Raw genomic sequence first — 18,510 nt, 5'->3', positions numbered from 1 at the left:
AAAGATCACATATGATAAATGTGATTCCAAACAGCAAAGATTACATATGATAACTGCGATTCCAAACACCAAAGATTACATATGATAACTGCGATTCCAAACACCAAAGATTACATTTGATGAATGTGATTCCAAACACCAAAGATTAGATATGATAACTGTGATTCCAAACACCAAAGGCTAGATATGATAACTGTGATTCCAAACACCAAATATTAGATATGATAACTGTGATTCCAAACACCAAAGATTACATATGATAACTGTGATTCCAAACACCAAAGATTAGATATGATAACTGTGATTCCAAACGCTAAAGGTTACATATGATAACTGTGATTCCAAACACCAAAGATCACATACGATAACTGTGATTCCAAACACCAAAGATTACATATGATAACTGCGATTCCAAACACCAAAGATTAGATATGATAACTGTGATTCCAAACACCAAAGATTAGATATGATGAACTGTGATTCCAAACACCAAATATTAGATATGATAACTGTGATTCCAAACACCAAAGATTAGATATGATAACTGTGATTCCAAACACCAAAGATTAGATATGATAACTGTGATTCCAAACTCCAAAGATTAGATATGATCACTGTGATTCCAAACACCAAATATTAAATATGATAACTGTGATTCCAAACTAGATATGATAACTGTGATTCCAAACACCAAAGATTAGATATGATAACTGTGATTCCAAACACCAAAGATTAGATATGATAACTGTGATTCCAAACTCCAAAGATTAGATATGATCACTGTGATTCCAAACACCAAATATTAAATATGATAACTGTGATTCCAAACTAGATATGATAACTGTGATGTGGTCCTCTGTAGCTCAACTGGTAGAGCACGGCGCTTGTAACGCCAAGGTAGTGGGTTCGATCCCCGGGACCACCCATACACAAAAATGTATGCACGCATGACTGTAAGTCGCTTTGGATAAAAGCGTCTGCTAAATGGCATATTATTATTATATTATTATTCCAAACACCAAAGATCACATATGATAAATGTGATTCCAAACAGCAAAGATTACATATGATAACTGCGATTCCAAACACCAAAGATTACATATGATAACTGCGATTCCAAACACCAAAGATTACATTTGATGAATGTGATTCCAAACACCAAAGATTAGATATGATAACTGTGATTCCAAACACCAAAGGCTAGATATGATAACTGTGATTCCAAACACCAAATATTAGATATGATAACTGTGATTCCAAACACCAAAGATTACATATGATAACTGTGATTCCAAACACCAAAGATTAGATATGATAACTGTGATTCCAAACGCTAAAGGTTACATATGATAACTGTGATTCCAAACACCAAAGATCACATATGATAACTGCGATTCCAAACACCAAAGATTAGATATGATAACTGTGATTCCAAACACCAAAGATTAGATATGATGAACTGTGATTCCAAACACCAAATATTAGATATGATAACTGTGATTCCAAACACCAAAGATTAGATATGATAACTGTGATTCCAAACACCAAAGATTAGATATGATAACTGTGATTCCAAACTCCAAAGATTAGATATGATCACTGTGATTCCAAACACCAAATATTAAATATGATAACTGTGATTCCAAACTAGATATGATAACTGTGATTCCAAACACCAAAGATCACATATGATAAATGTGATTCCAAACAGCAAAGATTACATATGATAACTGCGATTCCAAACACCAAAGATTACATATGATAACTGCGATTCCAAACACCAAAGATATGATAACTGTGATTCCAAACATCAAAGATTAGATGTGATAACTGTGATTCCAAACACCAAAGATTAGATATGATAACTGTGATTCCAAACACCAAATATTAGATATGATAACTGTGATTCCAAACACCAAAGAGTAGATATGATAACTGTGATTCCAAACACCAAAGAGTAGATATGATAACTGTGATTCCAAACACCAAAGATGACATATGATAACTGTGATTCCAAACACCAAAGATTAGATATGATAACTGTGATTCCAAACACCAAAGGCTAGATATGATAACTGTAATTTCAAACACCAAAGATGAGATATGATAACTGTGATTCCAAACACCAAAGATTAGATGTGATAACTGTGATTCCAAACACCAAAGATTACATATGATAACTGTGATTCCAAACACCAAAGATTACATATGATAACTGTGATTCCAAACACCAAAGATTAGATATGATAACTGTGATTCCAAACACCAAAGATTACATATGATAACTGTGATTCCAAACACCAAATATTACATATGATAACTGTGATTCCAAACACCAAAGATTACATATGATAACTGTGATTCCAAAGACCAAAGATTAGATATGATGAACGTGATTCCAAAGACTAAAGATTAGATATGATAACTGTGATTCCAAACACCAAATATTAGATATGATAACTGTGATTCCAAACACCAAAGATTAGATATGATAACTGTTATTCCAAACACCAAAGATTAGATATGATAACTGTGATTCCAAACACCAAAGATTACATATGATAACTGCGATTCCAAACACCAAATATTACATATGATAACTGTGATTCCAAACACCAAAGATTACATATGATAACTGTGATTCCAAAGACCAAAGATTAGGTATGATGAACGTGATTCCAAAGACTAAAGATTAGATATGATAACTGTGATTCCAAACACCAAATATTAGATATGATAACTGTGATTCCAAACACCAAAGATTAGATATGATAACTGTTATTCCAAACACCAAATATTAGATATGATAACTGTGATTCCAAACACCAAAGATTAGATATGATAACTGTTATTCCAAACTCCAAAGATTAAATATGATAACTGTGATTCCAAACTAGATATGATAACTGTGATTCCAAACACCAAAGATTACATATGATACAGTGAGGGAAAAAAGTATTTGATCCCCTGCTGATTTTGTACGTTTGCCCACTGACAAATAAATTATCAGTCTATAATTTCAATGGTAGGTTTATTTGAACAGTGAGAGACAGAATAACAACAAAAAAATCCAGAAAAACGCATGTCAAAAATGTTATAAATTCATTTGCATTTTAATGAGGGAAATAAGTATTTGACCCCCTCTCAATCAGAAAGATTTCTGGCTCCCAGGTGTCTTTTATACAGGTAACGAGCTGAGATTAGGAGCACACTCTTAACGGGAGTGCTCCTAATCTCAGTTTGTTACCTGTATAAAAGACACCTGTCCACAGAAGCGATCAATCAGATTCCAAACTGTCCACCATGGCCAATACCAATTAAAGAGCTCTCCAAGGATGTCAGGGACAAGATTGTAGACCTACACAAGGCTGGAATGGGCTACAAGACCATCGCCAAGCAGCTTGGTGAGAAGGTGACAACAGTTGGTGCGATTATTCGTAAATGGAAGAAACACAAAATAACTGTCAATCTCCCTCGGCCTGGGGCTCAGGGGCGGTGTGTTCATTAGGGCGATATGGGCGACGCACTGCCAAACGGGAAAAGGAAGGGATTTTTTTTCTAATCAATTATATCACGGCAACAGTAGTTATCAGTGTTCTAATCTAGACGTCTGATCTGCCACTAAATGTCCAATCAGGCTAAAGTCGTGCTTCAAATGGCCCCGCCTGTTTTGGGGCGATTTCAGTCAGGTTGAAAATCGCCCCAGAAGTCTCTCATAGACTCTCATGTAAAATCTTATTTTTTTCAAATATCAGAGCTTTCAATACAATCTCTATGGGTTCCGGGAGGGCTTGCACTTACGCGCTTTCGTCATACGTAACATAACCATGAACATAACTAAGAAAAGAGCGGGTAGCAGCGTCAATCAATACACGTACTACTGTCAAGATGGCTAGCGTTCAGTGCAACTCGAATGTCTCTTTGAAAGAAGTTCCTTTTTGTCGGCGAACAAATCAAGATAAATTGGCAACGAAACAATTAGGACCTCCCAGACCAAATTTAATAATTCAACAGGTTTCTACTAAAGGGGGAAAGTCCTACACCCGAGGATTTTCCAAAAATTGGTACGAACGAAAAACCTGGCTAGCAGGCTGCGATGTAGCTAATGCAGTCTTCTGCTACCCCTGCTTACTCTTTCACCCTGAAGGCGGCACGGCAGACAGCACCGCTTGGACAGCGACTGGTGTAACGGACATGCACCATCTTTCAGAAAAGATTAAGAAACATGAGCTGTCAAAGACCCACATGGATAGCTGTTTGAGATTGTCTGCTTTGGGGAGAGTGAACATTGCCACTCAACTGGATGAGGGATACAGGCTAGCTGTCCGCCGCCACAACGATGAGGTTAGCAAGAACCGCCACATCCTCAGCCGGCTAATCCAGTGTGTGAAGTTTTGCGGAGTGTTTGAGTTAGCTTTGCGAGGCAAAGATGAAACTGAGGGCTCCACCAACCCTGGTATTTTTCTTGGACTTGTCAACTTTGTGGCACAATTAGATGAGGTGTTTGATGACCATCTTAAAAATGCTAAAGTTTTCAAGGGCACATCAAAGACCATTCAAAACGAGCTACTGGAGTGTATGCTAGCGGTCATGAGGGAACATATTGTGGAGGAGGTGAAGTCGGCGAACTTCGTAGCTATCCAAGCTGACGAGACCACGGACGTTTCTACACAGACACAGCTGGTGCTTGTGCTGAGGTACATAGATAGCAACCACAAAGTGCAGGAGCGCTTTTTTGAGTTCCTTCCCATCTCGGAATCAACCTCAGTCTCAATCGCCAGTGTGCTTTTGGAGAGACTGAACGGTCTTTTTGCCGATGACGAGAAAGTCAAACTCAAAATCATGCCCCACGTCGACATTCTGTACCAGAAGCTACAGAAGAAGGACATTGATGCTGTCTTCATCAAACGTGCCCTCGACAGCTTCACAAGCAGTGTGCAGGCCATAAGGTAAGATTAAACAATATCATTCGATCTTTCTCAAAGCAGAGCTTTATTTGAAAATGTATGCATGAAAGGAGACTGCATTTGTGTTTGAAATTACATTATTCTCATTATATATGGCCAGTGGTGTAATCTAGCTTATTTTATATACTATGTGTACTGTACAGTGGTGCTCATAAGTGTATGAACACATTCTAAAGTTGACTAAAAAGAGGAATACAAAAATAAAAAAATTAAATCCAACCTTTAAGGACACCAATTTTCTTTTCTTTTTTATTCCTATTTTTAGTCAACTTTAGCATGGGCTCATAAGCTTATGAGCACCACTGTATACTGTGCTGAACATCCAGGCTATGTGAGACACAAAGGCTAACTTAAACACTAAAGACTTTATGCATCCCTGCCCATTTTAAGTGGAACTGAAGTATTTGTACTATACATGGATACATTGCATATACCTGTGCATCACATAGACAACAATACTGTACAAAGCCAACAAACACATTGGTCTGTTTGCCTTCAGGGACTCCTCTCAACAGCAGCTGCAAGAAGCAACAGGAGCCAAAAGACCCAGAACAGCTTTGAGAGAAGAGGAGAAGCAGAGGCTGTCTGAAGAGGTCTGCAACACCATCCTGGATCACACCAAAGAAAGGTTCTCTTTCTCTGGCCACCTTGTGAGTGCTACCTTACTGCAAGCAGACATGTTTGAAAGGTACTGCCATTCATTTCCTGATGAGGCTCTGAATGCCACTGTGAATGCATACCCCATGCTGAGCAAGGCAAAGCTCAAGACAGAACTATCTCTGATCTATGAGAATCCTGAATTCAAGGGCTGCTGTGGTGCACTGGCACTGTACCAGGTTCTCATGAGCTACAACCTCCAGGAGACGTTCTCTGAGACTGTGACTCTGTTGAACATCCTCATAACTACTCCCATGACAACAGCTGAAGCTGAGAGATGTTTCTCAACTTTGACACGAGTTAAGACATTCCTGCGAAATTCAATGGGCCAGGAACGTCTGAATGCACTGGCCATGCTTTCCATGGAGAGGGAACTAGTCCTCAGCATGCCTGATTTCAATGAGAAAGTCATTGACCGCTTTGCTTTATTGAAAGAGAGAAGAGAACAGTTTCAGTACAAGTAATGTAGCCTCTCTCTCTCTTTGTCCCTCCCTGTCTGTCTCTTTAACACACACACGCCCAAATCAGTTCACAGTTGATGTTGTTTAAAATAGTTATTTTTCATTAAAAAAAAAGTAAATAAATAAAAAAAATCTGTTCATGTTCATTTTTACAAATCTATACAATTGGCCAGAATATGGTTGTTCATATTTACAAATCTATACAATTGGCCAGAATATGGTTGTTCATTTTTACAAAGCCATACAGATAGCTGTGTTTACCTTTTCTAGAAATTATTTTCAAATTCTGTTTTCAGGCAAAATGTCTATCACTGTTCATTTTCACAAATCTATACAAGAGGGCAGAATATGGAAGTCTATAAAAATTTCTTATTACCAATAACTTGCATCAATGTTTTCAGTAGCCTCTATCAAAAGCTCCTGCTTGCTTGTTGTGAATTATGCTCAGGTGCACATATTTCCAATTCAACCATGAGGCCTTTTTGAAGCAAGTAATGTGTATATCAGTATTGACTTATATGCTGCCCCTGTCTTCATGTTGTTGCTGGACATATCTTTTTTTAAATGTGTGTAGGTCACCTAAATCATCAGAAAAATTGCCCCCCCTGAGAATTTTTTCAGGAGCCGCCACTGCTGGGGCTCCATGCAATATCTCACCTCGTGGAGTTGCAATGATCATGAGAACGGTGAGGAATCAGCCCAGAACTACACGGGAGGATCATGTCAATGATCTCAAGGCAGCTGGGACCATAGTCACCAAGAAAACAATTGGTAACACACTACGCCGTGAAGGACTGAAATCCTGCAGCGCCCGCAAGGTCCCCCTGCTCAAGAAAGCACATATACATGCCCGTCTGAAGTTTGCCAATGAACATCTGAATGATTCAGAGGAGAACTGGGTGAAAGTGTTGTGGTCAGATGAGACCAAAATCGAGCTCTTTGGTATCAACTCAACTCGCCGTGTTTGGAGGAGGAGGAATGCTGCCTATGACCCCAAGAACACCATCCCCACCGTCAAACATGGAGGTGGACACATTATGCTTTGGGGGTGTTTTTCTGCTAAGGGGACAGGACAACTTCACCGCATCAAAGGGACAATGGACGGGGCCATGTACAGTCAAATCTTGGATGAGAACCTCCTTCCCTCAGCCAGGGCATTGAAAATGGGTCGTGGATGGGTATTCCAGCATGGCAATGACCCAAAACACACGGCCAAGTCAACAAAGGAGTGGCTCAAGAAGAAGCACATTAAGGTCCTGGAATGGCCTAGCCAGTCTCCAGACCTTAATCCCATAGAAAATCTGTGGAGGGAGCTGAAGGTTCGAGTTTCCAAACGTCAGCCTCGAAACCTTATTGACTTGGATAAGATCTGCAAAGAGGAGTGGGACAAAATCCCTCCTGAGATGTGTGCAAACCTGGTGGCCAACTACAAGAAACGTCTGACCTCTGTGATTGCCAACAAGGGTTTTGCCACCAAGTACTAAATCATGTTTTGCAGAGGGGTCAAATACTTATTTCCCTCATTAAAATGCAAATCAATTTATTACATTTTTGACATGCGTTTTTCTGGATTTTGTTGTTGTTATTCTGTCTCTCACTGTTCAAATAAACCTACCATTAAAATTATAGACTGATCATTTCTTTGTCAGTGGGCAAACGTACAAAATCAGCAGGGGATCAAATACTTTTTTCCCTCACTGTAACTGTGATTCCAAAGACCAAAGATTAGATATGATGAACGTGATTCCAAAGACCAAAGATTAGATATGATAACTGTGATTCCAAACACCAAATATTAGATATGATAACTGTGATTCCAAACACCAAAGATTAGATATGATAACTGTGATTCCAAACACCAAAGATTAGATATGATAACTGTGATTCCAAACTCCAAAGATTAGATATGATCACTGTGATTCCAAACACCAAAGATTAAATATGATAACTGTGATTCCAAACTAGATATGATAACTGTGATTCCAAACACCAAAGATAAGATATGATAACTGTGATGAATACTTACTCATCAACCTGAAGTGTCCCAAATAGCTAACCTTTTGCAAGGCGCCGACTGGTAAGATGCTTCGGGAGGGCGGTCACGTGTGCTAGCAAGGCAGTTTGAGCCAAGTATGGGCTGAATTGGGAGGAAGTGGTACTCGCTAAGCAAGCAGCGTGATGTCCTTTACAATGGTGCCGTGACCCGGATCTACAGTTGTGCTCAGCTCAACGCTGGGGTCGATGTTGAGTAAGTTTGAGGGGTGAGTGTAGCACATGGGGATGTGTGAAACTTACTTCTCAGCCTGAAGTGTCCCTACTTGCGCCAGCGAATAGCTAGCTTTTCGTGTGGCGCCTACTGGTAAGACACTTCAGGAGGGCGGTCACGTGTGCCAGCAAGGCAGAGGTCCTGAGTTTGTGCCAGGTATGAACGAAATTGGGAGGAAGTAGAACTCGCTAAGCAAGCAGTGTGATGTCCTTTACATTAGCACGTACTAGATGTACGGACTGGACTGATAGTTCAACTCTCTAACCTGTGAAGAGACCATGCAGTCGCCATGACAACAACATCCAGGACTTCCCTCTACCTTCTTCTTTCCATAGGCCCAATAGTCCATCCTCCACCATATCCTCTCTACAGGGTGCATCTCAAATGGCACTCTATTCCCCATAGGGCTCTGGTCAAAAGTAGTGCACTATAGGGAATAGGATGCTATTTGATACGCAGCCACAGTGATTCGCTCCCAAGAAAAAAACACTTCAGAGTGAGGATGAAGGATGAGGATGGACCTCTGATGCAATGGGGTCGTGTCCAACGGTGTGGTTTCCTGCTGAATGTGAGTTTTGCTCTGAGCCAAACAGCATCAACCCAACAGGGACCAGAGAGGGGAGGCAAGGGAGACAGGCCTAGACAGGCAGCCAGCCAAGCAGTCAGTCAGCCACTCTGTCACATAGGACAGCCAGGACAGACCGCCACCAACTGACCGACTCACAGGCGGCTCCTCTCTCTCTCTCTCTCTCTCTCTCTCTCTCTCTCTCTCTCTCTCTCTCTCTCTCTCTCTCTCTCTCTCTCTCTCTCTCTCTCTCTCTCTCTCTCTCTCTCTCTCTCTCTCTCTCTCTCTCCCATCTGCTTTCCCCTTGGTGGAGAGGTGTCCCACCACCACAACCCCCTTAGTGGGAGGGAGGGAGACTGGACTGGGTGTCGTCCCTTTGGGGTTATGATGGAGATTGGAGGGTAACAGAGAGCAAGAGAGAGAGAGAGAGAGAGAGAGAGAGAGAGAGAGAGAGAGACTGCATGGCCAACATCCCTGGGGTCTGTTGTGGGGAGAGGAGAGGGGAGGGAGCCGCTCCCAACCCAAACCCACTTTTGTGCTCAGGCACAAACCTGACCTTACATGACCAGGACCGTGGTTGGAATGTGTGGTCATGTGAGGACCGTGCAGAGCTGTGCGACCGTACTGCAGAGCGGTTCGACTGACAACAGCTGACCACAGAGACTGGAGCGAGGCTTCAGTGATTCATAGCCATGTGACATGAGGCTTTGGGTTGGTTACTTAACGACTGAAAACATCTTCTCATATGAAGGTACGGTACTGGAGATAGGTCAAAGGTCAAGGATATAGCAAACAAATACAACTTTTCAGCTGCTCATTTTAATGGAGATTCTTCAAAGCCCAACATTACTAGTCTGCTAAGACTTAGACAAGGCTATAATGTGGCATGTTGCACAAAAAAATATAAAACACATACTCACCCACCCACCCACACAGATACACATCCACACAGAGATACAAATCCACACAGAGATACACATCCACACAGAGATACACATCCACACAGAGATACACATCCACACAGAGATACACATCCACACAGAGATACACATCCACACACAGATACACATCCACATCCACACACAGATACACATCCACACACAGATACACATCCACACACAGATACACATCCACACAGAGATATACATCCACACAGAGACACACATCCACTCAGAGATACACATCCACACAGAGATACACATCCACACACAGATACACATCCACACACAGATACACATCCACACACAGATACACATCCACACAGAGATACACATCCACACACAGATACACATCCACATCCACACACAGATACACATCCACACAGAGATACACGTCCACACACAGATACACATCCACACAGAGATACACATCCACACAGAGATACACATCCACACACAGATACACATCCACATCCACACACAGATACACATCCACACACAGATACACGTCCACAGAGAGATATACATCCACACAGAGACACACATCCACTCAGAGATACACATCCACACAGAGATACACATCCACACACAGATACACATCCACACACAGATACACATCCACACAGAGATACACATCCACACACAGATACACATCCACACACAGATACACATCCACACAGAGATACACATCCACACACAGAGACACACATCCACACAGAGATACACATCCACACACAGAGACACACATCCACACACAGATACACATCCACACAGAGATACACATCCACACACAGACACACATCCACACAGAGACACACATCCACACAGAGATACACATCCACACAGAGATACACAAAGCACCTTTATAATCCTGGAGCCTGGAGAGGTGAGAGAAAAAAATAAACAAAATGATTAAATGAAAACAGTCCCTCCTTCTCTCTCTCTCTCTCTCTCTCTCTCTCTCTCTCTCTCTCTCTCTCTCTCTCTCTCTCTCTCTCTCTCTCTCTCTCTCTCTCCCATCTCATTCTAGTCACGGAATGCTTTCCAGTTCCACCTGGTGCTTCATACTGCTCGGTACCAGCGGGAACACACATTAACCAGGATCCACCCAGCCACTGATAGCAGGTGGGGGGGGGGGGGGGGGGTCTGGCTTGATGAAACTCGGCTTGGGGGCTCCCGTTTCTCTCCCAACCCCCTGGGGTAATGACATCCTCCGTATCCCTGACATATCTCGCAGCTCAATCTCCCTCCGCTTCCTTCCTCACGCTGGCGCAGTCAATTCCGCCCAGCCCAGCGGCACATAGACAGACAGGCATCTCCATAGACACCTATACGCGTATAGGATGCTCAGCTCAACTCTGACAGGGTAGCGGTCCTTCCGAGTCCTAAGACATTGACAGCCCACTCTCTCTCCCCCCCAGCTGTGGAGTATTTATTATTTAGATTAGCATGGGCGCTAGCTGGCTAATTACCAGCTTAATCACATGCCGGGGTTGAATGGGCCTGAGCTTTGTTAGCCATTATGCGGCTAACTCTGCAGTGAATTATCTCAGATGAGCTGAAATTGGCCAATCCATTATAGGGGGAGAGAAAATAAACAGTACTTCAACAGCACTGTAAGGATCTTAGGAGCTGGACTCTCTGTGGAGAGCTTTGTGTATTAGATTCTGATTCACACTGGCTGGACGGTTAAGCTGTAGCTGCTACATGTGGACAGTATTACTACAACATACTGGGTCTGTGGACAGTTAGATACGTGTGAACAGTATTACTACAACATACTGGGTCTGAGGACAGTTAGATACGGCCCATGTCGTGCTGTAGTGAGAGCTTCCCTCGAGCTTCAGATACTACAGCCATGCCACTGGGTGTCATGGCATTAGACATTTTTACAATGCGTCCCAAATGGCACCCTATTCCATTTGTAGCGCACTACGTTTGACCAGGGCCCATAGGGTTCAGGTCAAAAGCAGTGCACTACATAGGGAATAGGGTGCCATTTGGGACTCTGCCTTATAATATATTCCAACCGGTAGCTAGAGAGAGATCAAAGATGCCTGCCTGCCTGCCTGCCTGCCTGCCTGCCTGCCTGCCTGCCTGCCTGCCTGCCTGCCTGCCTGCCTGCCTGCCTGCCTGCCTGCCTGCCTGCCTGCCTGCCTGCCTGCCTGCCTGCCTGCCTGCCTGCCTGCCTGCCTGCCTGCCTGCCTGCCTGCCTGCCTGCCTGCCTGCCTGCCTGCCTGCCTGCCTGCCTGCCTGCCTGCCTGCCTGCCTGCCTGCCTGCCTGCCTGCCTGCCTGCCTGCCTGCCTGCCTGCCTGCCTGCCTGCCTGCCTGCCTGCCTGCCTGCCTGCCTGCCTGCCTGCCTTGGAGAGGGTCCAGTGCTGTGTTAGAGGCCCGCTGTGTTAGAGGCCGTGCAGGGGCCTATACCATCACTGACAGATGAGTGTTGACACCTAGTGCATCCTGTGACACACAGAGATGTAAGGGCGGGAGCACACACAAACACATACACACAAGAACACACACGCATGCACACACACACATAAAAATATACACACACATCAAACACACACACACACAGGACAAGATGGCATGCGTTAGACAGCAGGAGGATGACACCAGGCTGGTCTTTCATCTACTGGTTTATTGGGCCAAGCTGCTGGGCCCTGGAGCTGATTACACTATTATACTGAGTTACACGTACACACGTACATACGTGCAAACACGCACACACGCACACAAGCATGCACACACATGAACGAACACACACACATTCACGTAATCTTTGACAAGAGAGGTGTTCTCCATAGAGAGGTGTTCTCCATAGAGAGGTGTTCTCCATAGAGAGGTGTTCTCCATAGAGAGGTGTTCTCCATAGAGAGCTGTTCTCCATAGAGTTCTCCATCGAGAGGTGTTCTCCATAGAGAGCTGTTCTCCATAGAGTTCTCCATAGAGAGGTGTTCTCCATAGAGAGGTCTTCTCCATAGAGAGGTGTTCTCCATAGAGTTCTCCATTGAGAGGTGTTCTCCATAGAGAGCTGTTCTCCATAGAGAGCTGTTCTCCATAGAGTTCTCCATTGAGAGGTGTTCTCCATAGAGTTCTCCATAGAGAGCTGTTCTCCATAGAGTTCTCCATAGAGAGCTGTTCTCCATAGAGTTCTCCATAGAGAGGTGTTCTCCATTGAGAGGTGTTCTCCATAGAGAGGTGTTCTCCATAGAGTTCTCCATTGAGAGGTGTTCTCCATAGAGAGCTGTTCTCCATAGAGAGCTGTTCTCCATAGAGTTCTCCATTGAGAGGTGTTCTCCATAGAGTTCTCCATAGAGAGCTGTTCTCCATAGAGAGCTGTTCTCCATAGAGTTCTCCATAGAGAGGTGTTCTCCATAGAGTTCTCCATAGAGAGCTGTTCTCCATAGAGTTCTCCATAGAGAGCTGTTCTCCATAGAGTTCTCCATAGAGAGTTGTTCTCCATAGAGAGGTGTTCTCCATAGAGAGCTGTTCTCCATAGAGAGTTGTTCTCCATAGAGAGGTGTTCTCCATAGAGAGCTGTTCTCCATAGAGTTCTCCATAGAGAGGTGTTCTCCATTGAGAGGTGTTCTCCATAGAGAGTTGTTCTCCATAGAGTTCTCCATAGAGAGGTGTTCTCCATTGAGAGGTGTTCTCCATAGAGAGTTGTTCTCCATAGAGAGGTGTTCTCCATAGAGAGGTGTTCTCCATAGAGAGGTGTTCTCCATAGAGAGGTGTTCTCCATAGAGAGGTGTTCTCCATAGAGAGGTGTTCTCCATAGAGAGGTGTTCTCCATAGAGAGCAGTGGATGTGTAGTATAGGAGGATAGGGAGAGGTAAGGGACACTTCCCAGAGCATCCCACGCACTCGGAATAATCCTTTAAATGAGAGCGAACACACACACATAAACACACACACACACACACACACACACATAAACACTCACACACACATAAACACACACACCATTTTTGGGGACCAACAATTGATTCCCATTCAAAATCCTATTTTCCCTAACCCCAAACCTTAACCCTAAACCTAACCTTAACCTTAACCCTAAACCTAACACTAACCCTTACCCTTAACCCTCTGAATTTTTGTTGGTTTCCTATTCTTGTGAGGACTTCTGGTACTCACAAGTATAGTAAAATGTGTACACACACAGACACACACACACACACACTGACGAGTAGGAGGAGGTGACGAGCACTTGAAAGAGTCCTCTAATGTGGTCCTGGTTCTGGTTCTGTTCTGTTCTGACGGAGACAATCGGCTGTCTGATATCACACTATACTCATACTCAGATGTTGTATCCCAAATGCCACCCTATTCCCTATATAGTTATAGTGCACTATTTTTGACCACAGCCCACAGCACTATATCCAGAATAGGGTGCCATTTGGAACGCTGCCTGAGTATGAGTAGGGTTAAAGGCCTCAGACTCTCACCACATCACATTCAACTGTCCAAATATGACATATGATCTGACCTGGGCTCAGTTACAGTAGGGGAATTCTACTACTTTAATAACAACACCAAATGTGAACTCTGTGGGTGGAGTAAAATATATCTCAAGAGAGATAGCATGCTTCAGTTATCAACAATACCTTCTACTTTTTTACGTGTAAGTGGACACAATACAATTTCTAGTCAATTCTGAAATATATATGTTTGCTTTTGCACTGTTTTGTACTCCTACAAACTCCTACAATGTAATCCTATACATGACACAGGAAGCTCACGACGTGTGTGCACATCAGTGGAGGCTGCTGAGGGGAGGACGGCTCATAATAATGGTTGGAATGGAGTCCATGGAATGGTGTCAACCACATGGAAACCACGTGTTTGATGCCATTCCATTTACTCCATTCCAGACATTATTATGAGCCGTCCTCCCCTCAGAAGCCTCCACTGGTGTGTGTGTGTGTGTGTGTGTGTGTGTGTGTGTGTGTGTGTACACTCTGAGGGACACCATCATCGTTTTTATGTTGAAAATAAAAGGCAAGCTGTGAAGTAAACTATACACTCCTTGCTCTCTCTGTAAATCCTTCCTTATCACACACATTGGGTGGGTGGCAGTGCTTTAGTTAAATTGGTAAAATCACTGTTCTCCTGCTCTGTGACATCTAACTCTGTGAAAAGAACATTCCTCTGGCTGTGTAATGGAAAAACTCTCAGTGATTTTGTTGTCCGTACTCCATGGGCTGCCTGCTACAGTCATTTGTCATCATCATGACAAATGGTCCGGGTCCCAAATGACACCCTATTCCCTATATAGTGCTCTACTTTTGACCATTGCCCATAGGGCTCTGATCAAAATTAGTGCACTATATAGGGAATAGGAGGCCATTTGGGACACAACCATGAATCGATCGATCGCACTGTCTGTCCCTTTTATAACAATTTGCAAAGGAGCGGTGCTATCTGTGAGCATGTGGCTGGCTGAGCTGAGACCCGCCTCCTCCCCTGAGATGTAGAGCTCTCTCTGGGGTCTGGAAATATTCAGTGAGAAGGAGATAAAACTAGCAAAGATCAACTTTGAACACATATAACATTCTCGGCCGCGCTGGTAACGTTTCAGGAAATTATTCAACATTTTAAAAAAATACAGAGAGCTTTTCATGTTGTCTGAATGTGTTCAGAGTAGGGTTGCAAATTTACCGGAATGTTCGGCAATTTTGGTAATTAACAGGTAATCTATGGCAAGCTATGGTGACTTTGGTAATTTATACCTGAATAACTTTTAAAAAGTATTCGTATATACATAGGTGGGTGCTGTGAGAAATGGGGGAGAAGTGTTTTAGCCGTGCTACAGATGGCTACATCGATTTGCTAATTCAGGACTAGTAAAGGCCCAGTGAACTACTTTGGTGAAGAAGAAAATGCAGCATCCTCGGCACCCCTACTTCCCGTGGCTATGCGTATATATAGTTTTCATATTTGATATCTGTGTCCATGTTGTCCATGAGTTTATAGTAGATAGACCTCATGGTTCAAGAGAAAATAGCCTAATTAATGAAAAAAGCATCTAATCAACAATGGAATTATTTTCAATTAGCTCTGCAACTCTTCCAACTATTGACTTTTTCCCCCAACTGCCACCAGTTTGGTGCCAAAACATTTACAACAAATACATAATATTGAGATAGTAAAATAAATAAAAGTGTGTAAAAAATATTATTAACCTCTAAGGGATCGGTGTCCCTTACAGTGGGGAAAAAAAGTATTTAGTCAGCCACCAATTGTGCAAGTTTTCCCACTTAAAAAGATGAGAGAGGCCTGTAATTTTCATCATAGGTACACGTCAACTATGACAGACAAAATGAGAATTTTTTTTCCAGAAAATCACATTGTAGGATTTTTAATGAATTTATTTGCAAATTATGGTGGAAAATAAGTATTTGGTCAATAACAAAAGTTTCTCAATACTTTGTTATATACCCTTTGCTGGCAATGACACAGGTCAAACGTTTTCTGTAAGTCTTCACAAGGTTTTCACACACTGTTGCTGGTATTTTGGCCCATTCCTCCATGCAGATCTCCTCTAGAGCAGTGATGTTTTGGGGCTGTCGCTAGGCAACATGGACTTTCAACTCCCTCCAAAGATTTTCTATGGGGTTGAGATCTGGAGACTGGCTAGGCCACTCCAGGACCTTGAAATGCTTCTTACGAAGCCACTCCTTCGTTGCCCGGGCGGTGTGTTTGGGATCATTGTCATGCTGAAAGACCCAGCCACGTTTCATCTTCAATGCCCTTGCTGATGGAAGGAGGTTTTCACTCAAAATCTCACGATACATGGCCCCATTCATTCTTTCCTTTACACGGATCAGTCGTACTGGTCCCTTTGCAGAAAAACAGCCCCAAAGCATGATGTTTCCACCCCCATGCTTCACAGTAGGTATGGTGTTCTTTGGATGCAACTCAGCATTCTTTGTCCTCCAAACACGACGAGTTGAGTTTTTACCAAAAAGTTCTATTTTGGTTTCATCTGACCAGATGACATTCTCCCAATCCTCTTCTGGATCATCCAAATGCACTCTAGCAAACTTCAGACGGGCCTGGACATGTACTGGCTTAAGCAGGGGGACACGTCTGGCACTGCAGGATTTGACTCCCTGGCGGCGTAGTGTGTTACTGATGGTAGGCTTTGTTACTTTGGTCCCAGCTCTCTGCAGGTCATTCACTAGGTCCCCCCGTGTGGTTCTGGGATTTTTGCTCACCGTTCTTGTGATCATTTTGACCCCACGGGGTGAGATCTTGCGTGGAGCCCCAGATCGAGGGAGATTATCAGTGGTCTTGTATGTCTTCCATTTCCTAATAATTGCTCCCACAGTTGATTTCTTCAAACCAAGCTGCTTACCTATTGCAGATTCAGTCTTCCCAGCCTGGCGCAGGTCTACAATTTTGTTTCTGGTGTCCTTTGACAGCTCTTTGGTCTTGGCCATAGTGGAGTTTGGAGTGTGACTGTTTGAGGTTGTGGACAGGTGTCTTTTATACTGATAACAAGTTCAAACAGGTGCCATTAATACAGGTAACGAGTGGAGGACAGAGGAGCCTCTTAAAGAAGAAGTTACAGGTCTGTGAGAGCCAGAAATCTTGCTTGTTTGTAGGTGACCAAATACTTATTTTCCACCATAATTTGCAAATAAATTCATTAAAAATCCTACAATGTGATTTTCTGGAGAAAAAAAATCTCAATTTGTCTGTCATAGTTGACGTGTACCTATGATGAAAATTACAGGCCTCTCTCATCTTTTTAAGTGGGAGAACTTGCACAATTGGTGGCTGACTAAATACTTTTTCCCCCCACTGTATATGGGATGGTTGTTGCTCAATATGCGATATGTGACCACAATGGTGTTGTAAACAACAGCCAACTTTCCAGGACGTAGACATGTCTTATATGGGCAGAAAGCAGTGTCCAATTTACAGTAGCTATTACAGCTAATAAATACCATGCTATTGTTTGAGGATAGTGCACAACAACAAAACACTTATCACAGCAACTGGTTTGGTACATTCACCTCTGAAGGTAAATAATGTACTTACATTCAGTAATCTTGCTCTAATTTGTCATCCTGAGGGTCCCAGGGATAAAATTTAGTGTAGTTTTGTTTGAAAAATCATTTTTATATTCAAATGTAGGAACTGGGTTCTACAGTTTTACCTCTGACTCCACACCCACCCCGCCCGGCCATCTAGATGTGTGAAGGTTAGTGTATTTTCTGTAGGGAAGCTAATGATCCATCATTTATGACATTCCTGGGAGTGTGCAAACTTAAAGTTTGTATTACCATAGCATGTTTGTATGTTCTCTATAGTTATGTACTTGAAAACCAATTCGGCACGTTTGGGAAAACTTCTGGCAGACTTGATACAAAATATTGTGTAGTGATGTAATTCTTCACTGGATCTGTCTGAAACGTTGCACACATACTGCTGCCATCTGGTGGAAACATCTAAATTACATGTAGAATCCTACATCACTGTTTGGCCTTTCTCTTGCATTTCAAAGATAATGCAAAAAAATATATAACAGAAAACGCATGTTTTTTTGTTTGTATTATTTTTTCCCAGATCTAATGTGTTATATTCTCCTATATTAATTTCACATTTCCACAAACTTCAAAGTGTTTCCTTTCAAATGATATCAAT

The 18,510-nt window shown here is 42.7% G+C and overlaps 1 pseudogene across 1 annotated transcript in view; it reads right to left on the bottom strand.

Annotated features, from left to right (window-relative positions):
* LOC311120054 (cytoplasmic dynein 1 intermediate chain 1-like) overlaps positions 1-18,510 on the bottom strand; it is a 119,114-nt pseudogene that overhangs the window by 55,110 nt on the left and 45,494 nt on the right. The window lies entirely within an intron of this gene.

The sequence above is a fragment of the Coregonus lavaretus genome (genome assembly GCF_964263955.1).
Source record: "Coregonus lavaretus genome assembly, chromosome: 3".
Lineage (NCBI taxonomy): Eukaryota > Metazoa > Chordata > Actinopteri > Salmoniformes > Salmonidae > Coregonus > Coregonus lavaretus.
This window is presented reverse-complemented; position numbering and strand designations above follow the sequence as displayed.